Source organism: Phyllostomus discolor, chromosome 6, assembly GCF_004126475.2.
Source record: "Phyllostomus discolor isolate MPI-MPIP mPhyDis1 chromosome 6, mPhyDis1.pri.v3, whole genome shotgun sequence".
Taxonomy (NCBI): domain Eukaryota; kingdom Metazoa; phylum Chordata; class Mammalia; order Chiroptera; family Phyllostomidae; genus Phyllostomus; species Phyllostomus discolor.
The window spans coordinates 26,240,378-26,257,844 of record NC_040908.2 but is presented as its reverse complement, the minus strand read 5'-3'; the positions used below and the strand labels follow the sequence as shown (position 1 = coordinate 26,257,844).

General features: G+C 40.5%; 1 protein-coding gene and 1 non-coding gene across 6 annotated transcripts in view; one reads left to right on the top strand and one right to left on the bottom strand.

Moving 5' to 3' along the window:
* Positions 1-17,467, top strand: part of THADA (THADA armadillo repeat containing) — a 287,667-nt gene that overhangs the window by 177,646 nt on the left and 92,554 nt on the right. The window lies entirely within an intron of this gene.
* LOC114501089 lies at positions 6,875-6,981 on the bottom strand. The gene has a single exon (XR_003684863.1). It is a non-coding gene; the product is annotated as a U6 spliceosomal RNA (small nuclear RNA).

Sequence of the window (17,467 nt, the reverse complement as noted above, 5' to 3'; positions counted from 1 at the left end):
TTCCACTGGGTAGAAGTAATTTGTGTGTCTACTCCACAAAAGCCCAGAAGTTCACAAGTAACTTCTCTAAGTCTGGAACCTTAATCAGTAGTGAGGAAGGAGATGCACTAAGTTTATTCCTGTAGATCAGGGGTTGGCAAGCTATGATTTATAAGCTAAATTCATTTGTTTCTTGTTTTGTAAATAAAGTTTTATTGGAACACATTCTTGCCCATTTGTTAACATATTTCTATGGCTGCTTTTGTAATATAATGCTGAGTTGAATAGTTACAACAGAGACCATATGACCCAGAAAACCTGTTATATTTCCTCTCTCACCCGTTACAGAAAACTTTTTCTGAATACAGGCCTACGCAATCCTTGGATGATGAATCTTAAACCTATTTTGTTATTTATCCCAAGATATTGCTTGTTTTTGATACCGCTAGAAATGATAATGCTCTGTAAATTTCAAATGTCAAGTGTCCATTGCTGGTCTTCAGAGAATGTAGTTAATTTTCACATATTGATCTCATATTCTGAGCCCTTGCTAACCTTATTTATTGTATATTTTAAAATAGATTCTGTAGTGTGTTACTGCAAAGATAATCATGTCATCTGTGAGTAAGACAGTTTTATTTCCTTCTTTCCAGTTGGTGTGCTTTTTATTTTCTTGTCTTATTGCACTAGCTCAGGCCTCCAATACAATGCTGAATAAGAGTGGTGAGAATGGACATGGTTATTTTGTACACTTCCATAGCATTTGACCTTAAACCCTCAATAAAGGTTTGTTGGATGAACAAACTAGAACAGTGCTGTTTTTTAATGATCCAAAGGCTGTGATAGTGTTTTCTTCTTTTTCTGTATGTTTTCTTATTGGTAACATTGGAAATAAATGTTTCTGTGATAACTCTAGTGGAAATTTAAAAACTTTTTGGACCAGTGCTCTTCTTTTGTCACAATGGAGGTGAGACACAGTTGGGGTGGCCCGTTTCCTTTTGGTGGCGCGAAGCACAGGAATGCTGCACAGCAGAACAAGAAAGCTCGTGCTGTAGAAAACTGCCCCCTCTCCTCTGTGTGGGTTGGGTGGAGATGTGAGTACTCCTGCAGTGCAAAGTGCTCAGAGGGGTTAGAAGCTCCTGGCATTAGAACTCCAAGTTTAATGGCCGTGTCAGCTCTCACTTTGTTCATTAAAAAAAGTGAGCTTTTTCTAGATTAAAAAGGAAATTGCATTAATTTGAACTTCACTATTTTAGAGTTCTGCTTTGTAATTCTGACATTAAGACTGCACACAAATTTACCTTCCTTCATGAATGCTCATCACAAATGAACATTCTGAATTTACTTAGGTTTAATTTGACAGAAAAACTACTTGATGGTCGTTTGTTTTAGGATAGTTCGTGTTGCTGATCATATCTAAATAATGGATCGGCAGCTCTTTAAAAATTATTTTTGTTTAAAAAGATTTCTCATGGATTGAGGTTGGCTTTCTCCCTTATTTTGTATCTAGAAGTGTTGGTGTTTCTTAGATATTTGCCCCTGATATGTGTACATTTGTTTAGCTGAGCACATCATTACCCTAGCCTACTAAGATGTGACAAAAACCCAGCACCTAGGGATGAGTTAGCCTAACCACCAGAAATCCAGGATGAGTCGTATATCCTGGGCCTGGGTTTCGTGATCCATCAGCAGCTTGGGGAGTAGGTATTTCAACAAAGGGAAAAGTTAGCACATATTCATAGCTGCTGAAATGACAGTGACTTCTCAGTGTAGTAGAAAAGGGAAATGCTGGTAGACTTTCTTAGCGATTAAGTAACCAAAATGTATACGGAGGGAGGTTTGGAACGCAGACCAAATAATTTGATCCATAGACGGTAAAACTGTTTTAGTTGGAAAAACTATGAAGGTTTAATTCATTTGGTGTATTGAAGAGTTGACATATTCAGGGGTGAGTTTACAAACAAATCAGAATTTGAAAATCAATTAATGATCTTTTACCCTTTGTAGCAAAAGATGCACATTTTGGTTTTTCTAAGAGCATTTTATAAGAGCATTTTCTTACTGTGTATTTTGAAGGTTCATCCCTCTCCCCACAAAAAGCGAGTGCTTCTGTTTCTTATATTATGAATACTCAGTATCCACTGTTACCAGTTAAGTCCAAGTGAGAGATGAGAATGCTTCCTTTTAATCCCAGTACAAAAGAATGCTATAATGTACCTGTTAGAGCAAACGTGATTGTTTGTAATAATTTTATGTAATGGAATCATTTGTTGAGTTATATTATTACAACTGAAAACTGTATAGTTAGGCATATATAAAAATTCATCACACAGTGCATTTCAGTTTTTGGCATGTTAGGTGATATTTCAATTTTTTAAAAAAACTTTAAGAATGGTGGTCAGGGTTTAGAAATTGTGTTTGACAATATGGGAGTTATATGCCTTATAATACTACAAAGAGGATGTTCTTGATCTAAAAAATAATTCCCCGAGGACTGAAGCTCATGATTAATTAAAAACAGGAATATTTTAAAACTTTACCTTCCAATCACTCTATAAACTATTTGGCACAGTTAAAGTCCAATGGCTGAAAAAGGGTATGTTATGGGCATGATTTTCAGCATTCACTTCAAAGCAGAAATGTAAATTCATTAATCTTGTTCCTTGATTGTGATGTTAGCTCTTTTGTTACTGCGGAGTTTACCTTGGCCTGAGTGCTGGCAATTAAATAGCACAGTGAAGATTACTGGAAAACATTAACTTGTTATTGTTAGTTGACATTGTGCTGAGGTTGATGGGAAGTAGTTTAGAAATAGCCTGGTCTATGCATTGATTTAGAAATCTGCTCAGTTTCAGGGATGAATCTCATCAGACAGAGCGTTCATTGTTTGCCTTTGAAGCTTTTTATTTAATGGAGAATGGGTCCATCCTACAAAATGTAATATTGTGCATAGCTTTAGTACACCCCCCCACCCCAAACTGAAACCTGTTTCAGCCTTAACCTCTTGAGTAAATTGACACATTGTTGTTTGCTCAACTTTATTTTCCTGGACATTATAAAATTGGTAATTTTTCACGGTTTAGAAAGGGTCCCACATTTCTTTCTTTTGATATGATTCATGTATACTTTAATCTAGAGTGGTCTTCAAGTTTTGAATAAGTATGTTTTAAAATAAGAATCCTTGAACATTTGCAGTGTTCAACATGAAACTTCTCTTTCTTTCTGAGAAGTGTTCCTGTGTGTCCTTGCCTGAAAGCAGGCTTGCTACTTGAATTTTTATGATACACTATCAGATGCAAATCATTAACTCTGAGATCTCCCCGGCATGATGGTGGAAAGAACACAGGTCAAAGCAGTAATCCTTGGGGGATGAAAGGAAGTTGACTCTATTATGAGACATCTAGGCAGTCAGACAAGGCATAACAATAGGTTCTAGAAATCTGGCCAAATCGCTGAATAATTGCCTTGCTATTTCAAGGCAAGAGACAAACTTGAAATTTGCATTTGCATTTTCATTAACCTGGTGGTGGTGGAAGTGTGCTGTGCTTCTCAGGTTGGCTTCCAGATGGGGAGTTTTTAAGCTTTTTTTTTTAAGTTGGGTGGTGCCTGTACCCACCAATCAGTAAGGTTTTAATTGAGTTCCAATTAAATACTCAATACTGTACTAATTAAGCACTGGGTGGATATAAAGCAGTATAATTCATCACCAGAGTCTTGAATAGTATGACTTGGGAAAATAACCAACAAATCAAAAACAGAAAAATTAGAATACAAAAATAACATAGTATTAATTTTAAGTCAAATTATCAGCATGGCTGGAATAAGTAGAATCTTCATGACTAAATCCTCGAGAATTCAGGCCATCTGACTACACATCTTCAGACCTCTGGTTGTTGAGACACTGACAAAAACAGGATGATCTGACAGGCTGTCAAATGTTTCCCAACCTTACCTGACACAAGAGTTACCTGGGGTACTGTTTAAAATACAGATTCCCAAGCTTTTGTCCTGAAGATTTTGACTGTGTGGATCTGATGTAGGACCCCAGAATCTGTTTTGTAATTACTCTGAAGGGAAGGATTCAATGTATAAAATTGACTTTCTATAAGGTACAAGTGATTCTTGCATCAGGTCTAGGAGATAACAGAGATTTACCCCCCAAGTATTTAATGGGCAAAGTGTGTTCTGTGTTGCATTTCATCATGTATTTTCTTCTGCTCTAGGAAGGGTTCCCTTGGTCGTTCATATGGAGAGCAGTCAGGCACACACGAGTAAGGAGGAAGCATTTGAAATAGCATCTTGGCAAATGCACATGGAGACTCTTCCAAGTTTAAAGGGCAGCTGGCAAGACTGACCAAAGGCAGGAATGAGGAATCAGGAGACTGAGTGAGCTGTTTAGTAACAGTGTTTTGTGGTCAAGATCAAGGGGCATGAAGTAAGAGTCGTGGGAAACCAGGATAGAGATAGCAATAATAACTGTGCATGACACATCTTATAAGAATCAGGGAGGTCAGCAGTCTTTATGACTTGCTCATCCAGAGCAATAGAGGGAAAGTTGGTGATATTATTTCAGCTTCACAGCTGGATCCCTGGAGGTACTGGGGGAGGTGTCTTTGCTACAGTGAACTAGAGAAGAAAGTACGTGGGTTACAGCCAGTGGGTTTTCTGACCTGTGTATAGTATTGGGATGGATAAGGACTGGGAGGGTGGAGAGCAGGAAAGGACTATCTTGATGTTAAGTTGAATTGGTGAGTTTCTGAAATTTTGAACGGATTTCAGAATAACTAAATGAAAGGTAAAGTTATCAACAGTGTTTTAAAAAGTGGTGTGGAGTGGGATCATGAAAGAGACCAAAATATTGAGAAGGTCTTTAGCTAGGAGCAAAGAGAAAGCAGATACTGCATGGAAGGGAGAGTGTAAGGTTCAGCACAAATGTGTGATATGAGACAAGCTTTCGTACCCCCTCAAGATGACTCATAAGGGCATACAGATCATAATAATAGTCTCAACTATGTCTTCTCTGCTGAACATAATAATACTTTTTAAAATAGTCTACAATGGAGAAAGTTTCAAAAATTAAACTTTGTCGAAGAATTTAGTCTCGGTGGTTGTGTGCCCTTCCCCCGCCCCACCCAGTAGTAGAGAGACAGGAAGAGCAGTGGACACTAGAAAAAGCAATAAAACAGGTTATTACATTCGCTCCTACATTTCAGCATCTCAGTGTTACTTCAAAACTCTCCCTTTCTCTGCAGTTTGCACAGCCCTGTAGCTTGCCCCTAATGATGGACTTGGCTATTTTTAATTAGCACCTGATGCTTATTTTTGTAAAGATTAAAAGAAGTCAGAATGGGATTCTGAGGGCATCGAGTTAACACAATCTCACAGTACAGTTGGTACTCCAAAGCACACGTGCAGTTCACCTGCAAGGCTTTGTTTTCAAGTTTTTAAAGTACAGCTGACATATACAGTATTGTATCAGTTTCATGTGTGCAGCCCGTGATTAGACGTTTATATCACAAGGCTCTGTAATAGATGGAGGACCTCTGTAATCAGAGAACTTGAAACATTCCCCAAAATGACACCAAACACAGTATTACCGTATTCCATATTGGTGACGTGAATGCAGGACATCTTTTTAAAGTTTTTTAAAATTTTAACTGTGATAAGTAGCACGTAAAATGTACCATTTTAACCAGTTTTAAGTGTTCACTAGCATTAAATACAAGGGTAGACAAAAGTAGGTTAAAGCGTTTATTTGTGCGACACAAATAAATCATGCAATAATTAGTGAATAATACAAGAATACACTGTTTTACTTGCAGCTGTGAACCTACGTTTGCCCGCCCCGTGTGTTCACATCCTCATGCAGCCACTCTCCAGAACTTGTTTATCTCACAAAACTGAAACCCACAGGCCCGTTGAACAGTGGCTCCCTGTTTCTCCACGCCCCCAACTCCTGGCAGCCACCATTCTACTTGCTGTTTCTATGAGTTTCACTATCCGTGATACCTCATATAAGTGGAATCATACAGTATTTGTTTTTTTGTGACTGGCTTATTTCTCCGTGCATAATGTCCGTAAGGGTCATCCTTGTTGTAGCCTGTGTCAAAACATCTTTCCTTTTTATAGCTGAATAATATTCCATTTTATGTGTACATACCTCCTTTGTCTGTTCATTTATCTGTCAGTGGGCACTTGAGTCGCTTCCATCTTTTGGCTATCATGAATAATGTTGCTGTGAGCTAGATGTACAAATAGCTTTTTTGAGACCCTCCATTCAGTTCTTTTGAATATATACCCAGAAGTGGTATCATAGGGTAATGCTATTTTTAATTTTTTTTGAGGAACTCTAATATTTTTTTCATAGAAATACAGGGACTCTTAATTTCTTATTTTAGTTAGTAGCTTCATTGGGAACATTGATGACTTGTTTCTTGGCCTCATTGTCCTCCAGTACTAAGAGATATTCTGCATAAACTTAATGATTTCTCCTTGTCGTCTTCCACTGTGCTGTGGATACCTGCCTTCTTCACCCACCTTCACACTCTAACCGCATTGAAACAATTGAATATCCTGCGTTTTTCACTGCAATTGCTGAAGATGTGAGAAATACGAAGACCTGGGTGGCCATGGAGGTTAACTACTACCTGCGTGTATGCAATTTCAGATACACCCTGGTCTCTTTACCTGTGACTTTCCAAAGTAAAACTTCTCATTCTTCAGAAAGTGAGCCTTTCCTTTACCCCACCTTTCTTACATCTTTTATTAACTGCATTTGCAGTCACTTGCAGTAAACTATAGTTTACTAGACACTAATTTTCATTTGTTGGTGTTTCACTTTGTTTAATTTTCTACATTAGCATTTATTTTATGCTGAATTTGCCCCTGGGCCATAAAAAATATTGAATGCTTCCCAAGTCTGCGTGCCATCCTTGCGCAGGGGTCGTGCCCGTCTTCTCTGTATCGTTCCAGTTTTAGTCTAGGAGCTATCCAAGCAAGCACAGTATTTCACTGTTTTAAGTGAAATTTAACTTATTTTTTATTTGGTAGAATTGCAAAGAACCTGTTTAACTTGCTAAATCTGTGCTAAATTGGGAAATAAAAGAAAAAATATTTACAAATTGCCTTTACAAAGGAGCTGGAAATTCGACCTCTGGATACATGAATATATGGAGCGTGCTCTGTTAGAAAAAGTATCAAAGATAAACCTCTTGAGGTCATAGCTGACAAAACTAATGTCTTCAAGGGTTACCAAATTATTCTTCTGAAACACCGAATGGCACCACTTACTCTAGACGTAAATCACAAATGGAGAAAATTTAGCTTGTGACAAAAAGGGCAAACTTGATAACAAGTACTATACTTATACTTCTCAAAACACCAGGCATAATCCTTAACTTACCCTTGCCACACACATGATTATTGTTATGAGCTGCAGTAAGATGATTAGTTAGGAAGCACAGTTCCTGGAAAAATCCTCAGAGACCACTAAAAAAGTATCGCTAAGGACCATTCCTGCAACAGGCAGAGAAATCCAGTGGCCAAGCAAGAACTGCCAAAGAAAGGACACAAGCAAACCCCAGGGAGGAGTAAGAAAGCTACTTAGTAACTCAGAACCAGGAGAACTTAGATACCCCAGATGAATGGAGAGGGGTGAGGTGAGTCTCCTTTCTACACCAACACAGAGAGATGCCTGAAGTGCACTGGAAAATTAGAATCACACACAGGGCATTCATTAATTAATAAGGACGACTAAGTACTTTTCACACTAATTATCTTTCAGATGTAACAATACCTCATGAGATGATGTTATCAGCTCTATTTTATAGGTGAGGAAATTGAGGTTCAGAGAGATTATATAATGTCCCCAAAGGTCACCAACTCAGTCTTGACTGCAAAGCCTGAGCTCCTGCAGTAAGCCGGGCTCTTTCTTCCTCAGCACTGTTGGCATTTTGAGCTGGGTAACTCTTTGTTGAGAGGGGTTGCCCTGTGCATTGTAGGTTGGTTAACAGCATCTCTGCCCACTAACTGATGCTTAATTAGGTAGTGGGCAGACTATTTGGCTGGGAGGACTTGTTTACGGGGGGGAAATCCATAACAACTTCTCTTAGAACTTTCCTAAATCAGATCCTCATAGCCTTCCAACAATATAGTGAAAGCTGCCCTGACTGGTGTGGCTCAGTGGGTTGGGCATCATCCTGCAAACCGAAGGGTCACAGGTTTGATTCCTGGTCAGGGCACACGCCTCAGGTGTGGGCCAGGTCCCCGACTGGGGACATGCAAAAAGTAACCTATTGATGACTCCTTCACACGTCGGTGTTTCTCCCCTCTTCCTCCCTCCCTTCCCCTCTCTCTAAAAATAAATAACTAAAATCTTTAAATTATATATATATATATATATATATATATATATATATATATTCTAAAGACAGCGTATTATTTCTACTTACCCACTAAGGGGTATATACATATAGAAAGGAGAAGGCCAAAAGATTATAGATACTTCTTAGTATCTATACTTTACTTAGACTCATTGTTTTGTTCGGCTATTTATTCAACAAATAAACTTAACAGTTCCTGCGAGAAGTGATTGCACAGAGGCACCAGTGTTTGAACTGAAGTGGGTTTAGAGGGAAGATTATGAGTTTCTTCAAGATGGGCTTGGAAGTTGATGAATTCGTGTAGATAACACAACCCGTTAGTAGGCTAGGGAAAGCAGGCTGATGGCCCACACCACAAACCCATCGAGTCTCAAGGGCTTGCATTCATTGGTCATCTTTGTAAGCCAGCCCATTTGCAAGCAGTCTTGGTGTTTACTTTCACTATGGAGTTAACTATTGCCTTGAAAGTACTGTTTATCTCAGCCCACATGGTAATTGACTTAAATTTAAAATCAAATCAACAAACGTTTGCATTCCAGTAAGGCTCTGTAGGAGATAAAACAACACAGTTTACATAAAAAGATAAATAGCAATCAAGGCAACATCTCTTAGGTGCCAAATGAGTGGTTCAGATAATAAATACTATGGAATGAGAGGGTGGAGAGATGGCCACGACCTAGAATTGCCAGGGAGAACTTCACAGAAGGAGCCGATGAGCTGGGCCTTAGTGGGTAAGTAGAAATAATATGCTGTCCTTAGAATAGACTTGGAAGCACGTGATTAATTAACATGGCATCCTATGTAAAAAGTACCTTTTAGATTATTATTTTAATGTCATCTGGTTTCATTATTTTGAAATATGTCTAAAAATAGATATAAAACCCAGTCAGAAGATTGCCCAGAGTTTATGATCAGCTCAACCAAGAAAACTCGAGTGAAAAGAGGTTTTCAGTCACTCCCGAAGTGCATAGGACTGGTTCCACTGGCCTTTTGTTTCAGGTGGCCTGCATGAAACCGCGCCCCTCTCTGAACAAGATGCCCTCGTAGGAGACAGGGTTCAAGATTTGGAGAGGCCTGGCCGTGTGCAGCCTGCCTGTGTGACTGTGGACGTCACACGCACTCAGCAGGATTGTGGAAGGCAGATACCAGTAAGGGCTACAGAGGCTTTTGCCCCTTGAGACACTGCCTGGTTTGTTCCACAAACCCCAGCCACCCAGTAGACTGTTAGTTCCACACGAAATGGGTGCAGCAGATGTGTCCAGACCTCACCGCGGGAGGTGTGGGACGGCCAGCAGACAGACAAACTAGGGAGGACGGGAGGGGGAACCACCCAAACCTCTATTCCCAGGGACTTAGAGGAATCATTTTTTTCCTTCCGTCATGTGAAAATATAAACTGCTGCTTTATAAACAGTTGTCACTTTCTGACTTACAAAGATTCACAGTCTTTTCCTTTGTTTACTTTGATGACCTTTGAAATAAGCTGCAACCTGAAGAGTCAGAAAATAAGTTTCCACATTCAGTTTTCAGAAGGAGGACTCTATTATTGCAGTATGCTATCAGCCGCAGACTCCCAGGGCTGGCTCCAGCCCAGGCCCAGGTTTTCGGGGCCTTTTTCCCAAACCCCCTCACTGGGCAGCTTGGAGCAAGTATGTTACCAGCCCGAGGGCCTGATGCTGAAAGCCAGTTTTCTGTCGGTCAGACTCTTGCTAGGAGGATTGTATGGCAGCACTGAAATCTAGAAAATGCAAATTAATACCTTAACTCTGCATTTTCTTTGATTTTGCTTGCTGAAGAGACAATGCCGGTGATGTTACTGTAACTCTCAAGAATGCCATCCCCACGTCCCCTGCTGCCAGCCCTCCCTACCCTCAGTGGGCCTCTCCTCCGACTGCTCTTCCAACCATGTGGGGCACAGATCCAAGGAGGCAAAGGAAGAGACCAGGAGGAGCCCTGGAAAGTCCTAGCTTTCTTTTGGGTGCATTGAGAAGTTCGTTTTCTTTGATTTCTGTCTCCTAGTGGAAAATAGTGCATAGCCACCTGTACCAATAATTAGTATGTGGATTTTAACACTGAGTATGGAGTTAGGGAATACATGATAAAAAGAATATTATTTTACTTTTATTGTTTCTGATTCTAAAAATAATGCATTCCTTCTCTGTGGTGATAGGGGGTTTGTATTCTTGATTGTGGTGGTGGTTACACAAACCCATACATGGGAGAAAGTAGCTCACACATGCCCAGGAAGGGTTGGTTAGAGTGTCATCCCAATATGCCAAGGTCGCGGGTTCGATCTTCAGTCAGGACACATACAGGAAGCAACCCAATGAACGCATCAATAAGTAGAACAACACATTGATGTTTGTTCTCTCTCTCTCTCTCTCTCTCTCTCTCTCTCTCTTTCTCTCTTTCTCTTTCCCTTTCCCTCCCTGCCTCCCCCTCTCTAAAATCAATAAAAAAATTTTTTTAATTGCTCACACAGATACACAACACACATACAAATGAATACATGTGAAAAATGGCAAAACTGAATAAGTTTTGTAGCCTAGTTCACAGTAACACGCCTGCATCGGTTTTCTGGTTGTGCTGCAGCGCTGCAGCTCTGCAAGAAGCCACGGAGAAGTTCCACTCCACTATTTTTACAACCTGTTATGAGGATATAATTATCTCCCCAAAGAAAGTTTTTAGAAAAGTAATACATTTTTACTACAAAGCTTTCTAAATTATAGAAAAATTCAACAAAATTTTACTCCTAAAATAAAATAAAATAAAATGTAATTAATCAAAAAGTAAAAATAAATTAAAAAGTAAAATTGCCCCAAACTTGGCTAATGGGAGCCCATTAAAAAAATCATCAAATTAAAAAAAAAATCCCACCTGCATTGTCAGTAATTTGGTATCAATAAAAATGTGTCATATTATTTTTGTAGCTTGCTTTTTCACTTAGTGTGTCTTATGTAAATCTACAACACTCTTTAATAGCTATATAGCTTGGCTTTATGTGATGGGATACTTATAGGAATATTCCATAATTGTTTTCAGTTGGACCTGTACTGGCTGTTTCTAAATTTTCCTGGTAGAGTCAGTGCTACTGAAGACCATCCTTGGGCACCTCTGACCTTGGCCCATACCTCTGTGTCAGCGAGAGGAAGGCCCAGAAGTGGGTAATGCAAGACTGGAGAAAGTGCGTGTTTTCCCTTGTTGGCAGCAACTCCCAGACCTCCAAGTTGCTGCTTTGTCCAGCTCCAGCGCAGGCCACTGTAGAGAAAAAAAAATTGTATGGGCAACGAGATGGCCCTGCTGGTTGCCCCTCCCAAAGGGTTGTGACAATCTGTCTTCCCCCCCGATGATGAATGAGCATATTGGTTTTTTACCTACTAATTTTTAAGAAAAAAATGTCTTTAAAAAATGTATTGTTTTAATTACCCTTCCTTAAGCATTAATGACATTCAACATGTCTTCATATATTTATTGACTATTTGTATTTCATCTGTGTGTTGTTTATATTCTTTGCTAAATATTTACAGTTCCCAAAGTGTGTGCCAGAGCTCTGTGGGAAATGTTAAATATGGGAGAGAAACACAAGGACGTCTACCATCTGTGAGATATTATGAAAACTACTAGCTTGAAGTCATTTACAGTTATCAACATTAGCTTACACTGCATTCCTTTCCAAGATGCTATATATCTTTGCAAAGTTGAGCATTTGATTGTTGCTGCAATAAAAAGCACGCACCATGAGAAAGTCAATATGGAGCAGGAATGCGGGTGGTGGAGCCCAGCGCTTCCAAGGCTTGGAAAGTTGTGAAGTATCCAGTAGGCACACACAGCCCATTAGTACGTATTTGTGGTTAATAAAGAATGAAATCAAAATATTTTTTCTTTCAACTTATGTGTATTATTTTTTTCAAACAGTTCCTAAATTATTAGGGCATAAATACTTATTACATTGTTTGGACCTAACTACTTAATAAATGGAACTATTAGGTATTTCTTTTGGCCTAGAGGCACCGTGAAAAGATTACCGAGGTGCTATGAATGGAGAAAGTTTGTGACTCCCTGCCATATATCATTCAATTACTTTCATGTTTGTTATTAATTTGCAAGAGCTTTGTTCCTGAGGGAGATTGGCAAATATTTTACCCCTTTTGCCTTTACCCTTGAATATTCCCGGTGTTTTTTACTATACACAAGTTTCCCCTTTTTATGTTGACAGACTTATAGAAAGCCTATTTTTACCTAAAGATTATAAAACATTTTCCTGTTTTCTTCTAGTATTTTTATAGTTGCTTTTTTTACGTTTGATTGTTTTCTCCATCTGGAATTTATTTCAATACAAGATTTTGGGTAGGGTTCCAACCATATTATTTCCAAAAAACTAGTTGGTTGTCTTAATATCATTTACTGAATAAATCAGTCTTTTCATTACTGTTTAAATATCACTTTTATCATCTACTATATTTCTAGCAAGTTTATTTCTGTCCCCTCTATTCTTTACCTCACTTTACAGAACTTAACTGTTTTCTGCCTTGAATTTTAATTATTTATGAACACATATGCACTAGATCATAAACTGTTTAACTTTGATTTCATCTCTGTGCTATATCTGCTTTCTTTCCTCTTTCTCTTCTTTAAGTGTTTTTTAAAAACTTCTATTATAGAAAAATCAACTTGGTAATTTTACCAATTATAATAAAGTTTCTCTTAAAGAATTTAAACTGGGACTAATTTTACAAATAAATAGTTTGTAATTTCAAAGATTTTACACATAGCTTTTTAGAAGTAAGAGGTCTCTCTAGGAAAAGTCCAGCTATTGTTAATATAACAAGAACAGTTTGTGTGACATGGATGTAACCTGGAACCAAGGAGAGTGGACTGGAGTGTGCTTGCATGAACAGTGACAACTTCACTGTACCAGTCAGTGGGGTGGTAGACACTGTTGAGTGAGCACATGTACTGTGTGGCCATTGCACTCAAAATGACTGAGTGAGCAGAGCAGCAAATCAGCATTAAATTTTACATTAAGCTTGAACATCCCTCTACATAAACTATTTGAATGATTCAGAAGTCTGCAGCTATGGGCAACAAGTGATTGGCAGCTTCATCACAACAACACACCCGCTCAAGCATCACATCTTGTGCAGAGTTTTTTGTTGAAACACCAAATCACCCAGGTGACTCAGCCCCCCTACAGCCCAGATTTGGTGCCCTGTGACTTGTGGCTTTTCCCAAAACTAAAATCACTTTTGAAAGGGAAGAGATTTCAGACTGTCAGTGAGATTCTGGAAAATACAACAGGGCAGCTGATGGCAATCACAACAAAGGATTTTGCAGAGTGTTTTGAACAGTGGAAGAGATGCTGGGAGAACTGTGTTGTGAGGTCCCAGGGTGCCTATTTTGAAGGGGACTGAAACGTCATTGTCCTGTGTACAATGTTTCTTGTATCTTCTTCAATAAATGCCTCTCTTTTTCATAGTACACGGCTGGATACTTCCTAGACAGACCTCATGTATTTGTGTTCTAAAGTTGGGAACTTTTTAGTTAGAACAGATACTATATCAGTGTTTTGTAAATTGTTAATTCTTTACATGCAAGTCTTTGTATGTTGAATTAAGATCGACTGCATTTCAGTTCTAAATGCAGTCAAGTTGCGTTTAGACATATCACTTTCTAAAACTCGCCCTTCCCCAACAACTTGGGGTCCATGATGCTTTTTCTGGGTGCCAGGACTCCTAATTACACTGTAAAATTTGGAGGACTGGGCTAGAGACGGTCCAGGACAGTGTATATTCCCTGTCCTTTTTAATACTTATGTACTTCCCCCAACACCTCTGTGTGGGGGGAATGTTTAGAGAGGTTTAGTACCCCAACTGCGGCTGCGAATATAGGTTCTGTTTCTGCTACCCATGGCAAGGGGGCATGGTAGAATTACAAATCAACAAATCCTTTCTTTATTGGGCCCCTCTGTCTCAAACAAAGCTACATACCCTTGGGGCCCAGGCGCTGTGAAGAACAGGCCACAGCCCCTTTCTTCAAAGAGCTCTGCTCCAGGAAAGGGAAAATGTAGATTGATAACCATGGTGACATGATTAAAAAATTTAAAGTGTGTGTGTGTGTGTAATGAAATGAGCTGAAATAAGTAGGGAAAAAGTAAATAAATCTTAGGGTCGGGGTCGGGGGCAGCTAAAGAAAGCTGAGGAAGGTTTTCTGGAGGAGGTGGGCCTTACAGTAGGAATGGAATGTCAACGAGCAGAGCTGGAGAGGATGGGGGAGAGATGGGAGGAACATCCTGGACAGAAGAGCAGGTGTAAGTTGTCAGGAATGAGAACGCTCCTGCCCCATGCGGCCACAGAGCAGGTATGTGAAATGGAGGAAGTAGGGGTAAACCTAGAAAGGTGGGTTGGGCCGTCAGTGCCCAGTAAACTCTACTGGAGGCTGGAAATTATTGGAGGATTTTGAATTTGGGAGTAACATGATCAGGGCTTGGCTTTAAGAAGATTTCTCTGCAGCCATGTGTAAAATAAGTTTTGGAAGCAGAGAGCAGTTACCACCGGGGTAAGCTGTTTTCATGATCTAGGTGTAGGGTCTTTTGGTTCCTGAACTAGAACAGCGGGAGTGTTATTAGAAAGGAGGGAGTGCATTTGAGACACAAAGTAAACTTCCAGGCTCCTACAGACTTCTGTTTTTGTACATTTTAGTCCTTAAAGATAAAATGTACAAAACATTTTTTCCTGTGATTCTTTTCCCCGACCCAGAGTCAGCTAGGAAGCAGTTAACTTCGTAGTCAGTGACCTTCTCCCAGCACAGCGAGGTGTCACCATTTGGAACTCACCAAGACCTTTCTAAGGATGTGTTCACATCTGATCAACAGGGTGACGTTTGGGGAGTGGCCACTTGAGATGCCCTCTGGCCCACCCTCTAGCCAGGGGATTGGACTGGTGGGGAACTGTGGCCGGCACGGGCCCACGGAGCCCTCTTGTGCAGGGATGACCAGGCCGAGTGGCCTAAGTATCCCAGGGTGTTGTCTCCAGTCCACACCGGCCTTCCAAGGCTGGTAACAGCGGGGCTCTCAATGAAAAGAGATCGTGCTGAGCTCTCTGTACAGGTGACCTGGCTAGGCACGTATACCCAACAAGCTCTGTGCCCTACACTGTGGAAGTCGGGGGCAAGAGGGGTGCTTCTGAGAAGCCCGTGGTAATGTTGGAGATAACGATTAATATTCCTGAGGCCGAAAACAACTAAGTCCTGAACCATGTTTTAATAATTAGAAGTGACAAAAAAGTTGGAGAACTTCTCTCTCTTACTTTCCCACCTACACACACGCACACAGTCTGCCTTTTAAATAATTTTTGCTGTATCCACTTCCATTTCCCGAGAGTTATATGATCCGGCATGTTTCTGTGAATTAGAAAGTTTAGATTCCTCTGTCAGCCACCCCCCTGCTCACCCCCACCCCCAACTTCAGTCTGACTTAAAGCCATAAAAAACTTCTGCCTGCCTGCCTTTAGTTCTGTTTGTATGAATTAAGTCGACAGGATAAATATTCACATTCCCAGCGACAGGCTGAAACAATGTTTGCCTGTTCTGCCCAGTGAGTCGAGAAAAAAAGGGGGCCTGACATCACCCTATACTGTACATTCCCAGCATAGATCATTTATTTAAGTCCCTGAAAAAATACAGATGTTTCACCAGCCGAAATAAAATCCTATGTAAACACTGAGCTTGGAAAAATGTGGCTCGGACTTAGCTGTGGGGGTTGGAGCAACGCAGGGAGAGAGCTAGGCAAAATGGCAGATGCGGAAATTTTATACTTGGCCGAATGTGATAGGGGCAGAAGTGATCCTTTACCCCCAGTCCGCATGCCACTGAAGGGTGTAATTTGTTTTTAAGAAAATACAGTCACCAAAGTGGGTAGATCTGTTGATCTTCAGAGGGTGGGATTGTTAACAATTACGATACATGCACCCCACTTATATCTGACCTCTGAAATGAACACCTTTTTTCTCTTTGGAGCTGTCCTTTTTCATGACCTGCCTAACCTGGTCCTGTTATTGCTGGATCCTGCTGGTTTCTGGAGCTCAGCTGCTGTTGACTTTATAAAGGGGAAAATTGCCTGGAAGCCATGCTTGGTGAGGAGGAAAACCCATCTCAGCGTTGCACTCCCAAACAGCCATCTATCATCTCGATCTTGTCTAACACAAGTCACTATTTCAGTCTAGCGGTATAAACCAGACATATTTTACTGGTGCAGTGCAAGTTTTTTCAGGACCTGCCTCATGACTTCTTTTAGGCCTGTAGCGTTTTTTTTTTTCAGAGAGCATTACATTTGCTCTGTGGAGTCCCTTTTAAGATCCAGAGCTGCCCAAATGGACCCCATGCTTGCACAGGTGGTTGGAAGCTTCCCTGAGTCTGTCTGTATTTAGGGTGGGGGTGGGCAGACGGTAACTGCTTCCAGGTTCTCCAGACTTTTCCTAGACCCTCCCAGAGTTTCGTTAAGGTATGCGTCTCAGAGGCAAGAAATCTAGTCCACTCGCAGCTGCTTCCTGACCACCCCCTCTCAGGGCAGGCATGAGCCACCTCATCTCCGGACAGCCCAAGCCTGTGATAGTGCAGGGCGGTGCTGTCGGTTTGCACTTGGTTGCTTCCTGTGTGTTTTTGGTCTCTTTCTGACTGGGTCCCAGCTATCTTAAGTCAATGAAGCTTCCTCCCATTTCTTTTGCTGGAGACATCTCTAAACCCACTCTAAGCTTTTCTAAAGGGCCTGCCATAGCTGGAGGTAACCAGCTGTCCTGGTTTGTCCCAGTGTGATTATTAATGGAGCTCCTTGTCACTCTCAAAAAAATTCCTGGTTTGCACAATGTATTTCCCTAACTGGAGCAGTCATTGCTGGATATTCCTAACCAAACTCATTAGACCACCCTCCCTCATTCCCAGAACTGCTGTGTGTTCTCTTGTGATCCCTGCCTTGAAGGATGGCCCTCCATCCCCAGCTGCCCGAGTTGAGTCTCCTTCCTGACCTTCAACTCCATGTCTAAAGCAATAGTTGTCAAGTGCTGCCCTTTCAGCCTCCAAAATGTCCCTCAAATACATCCTTTCCTCATCATTGCG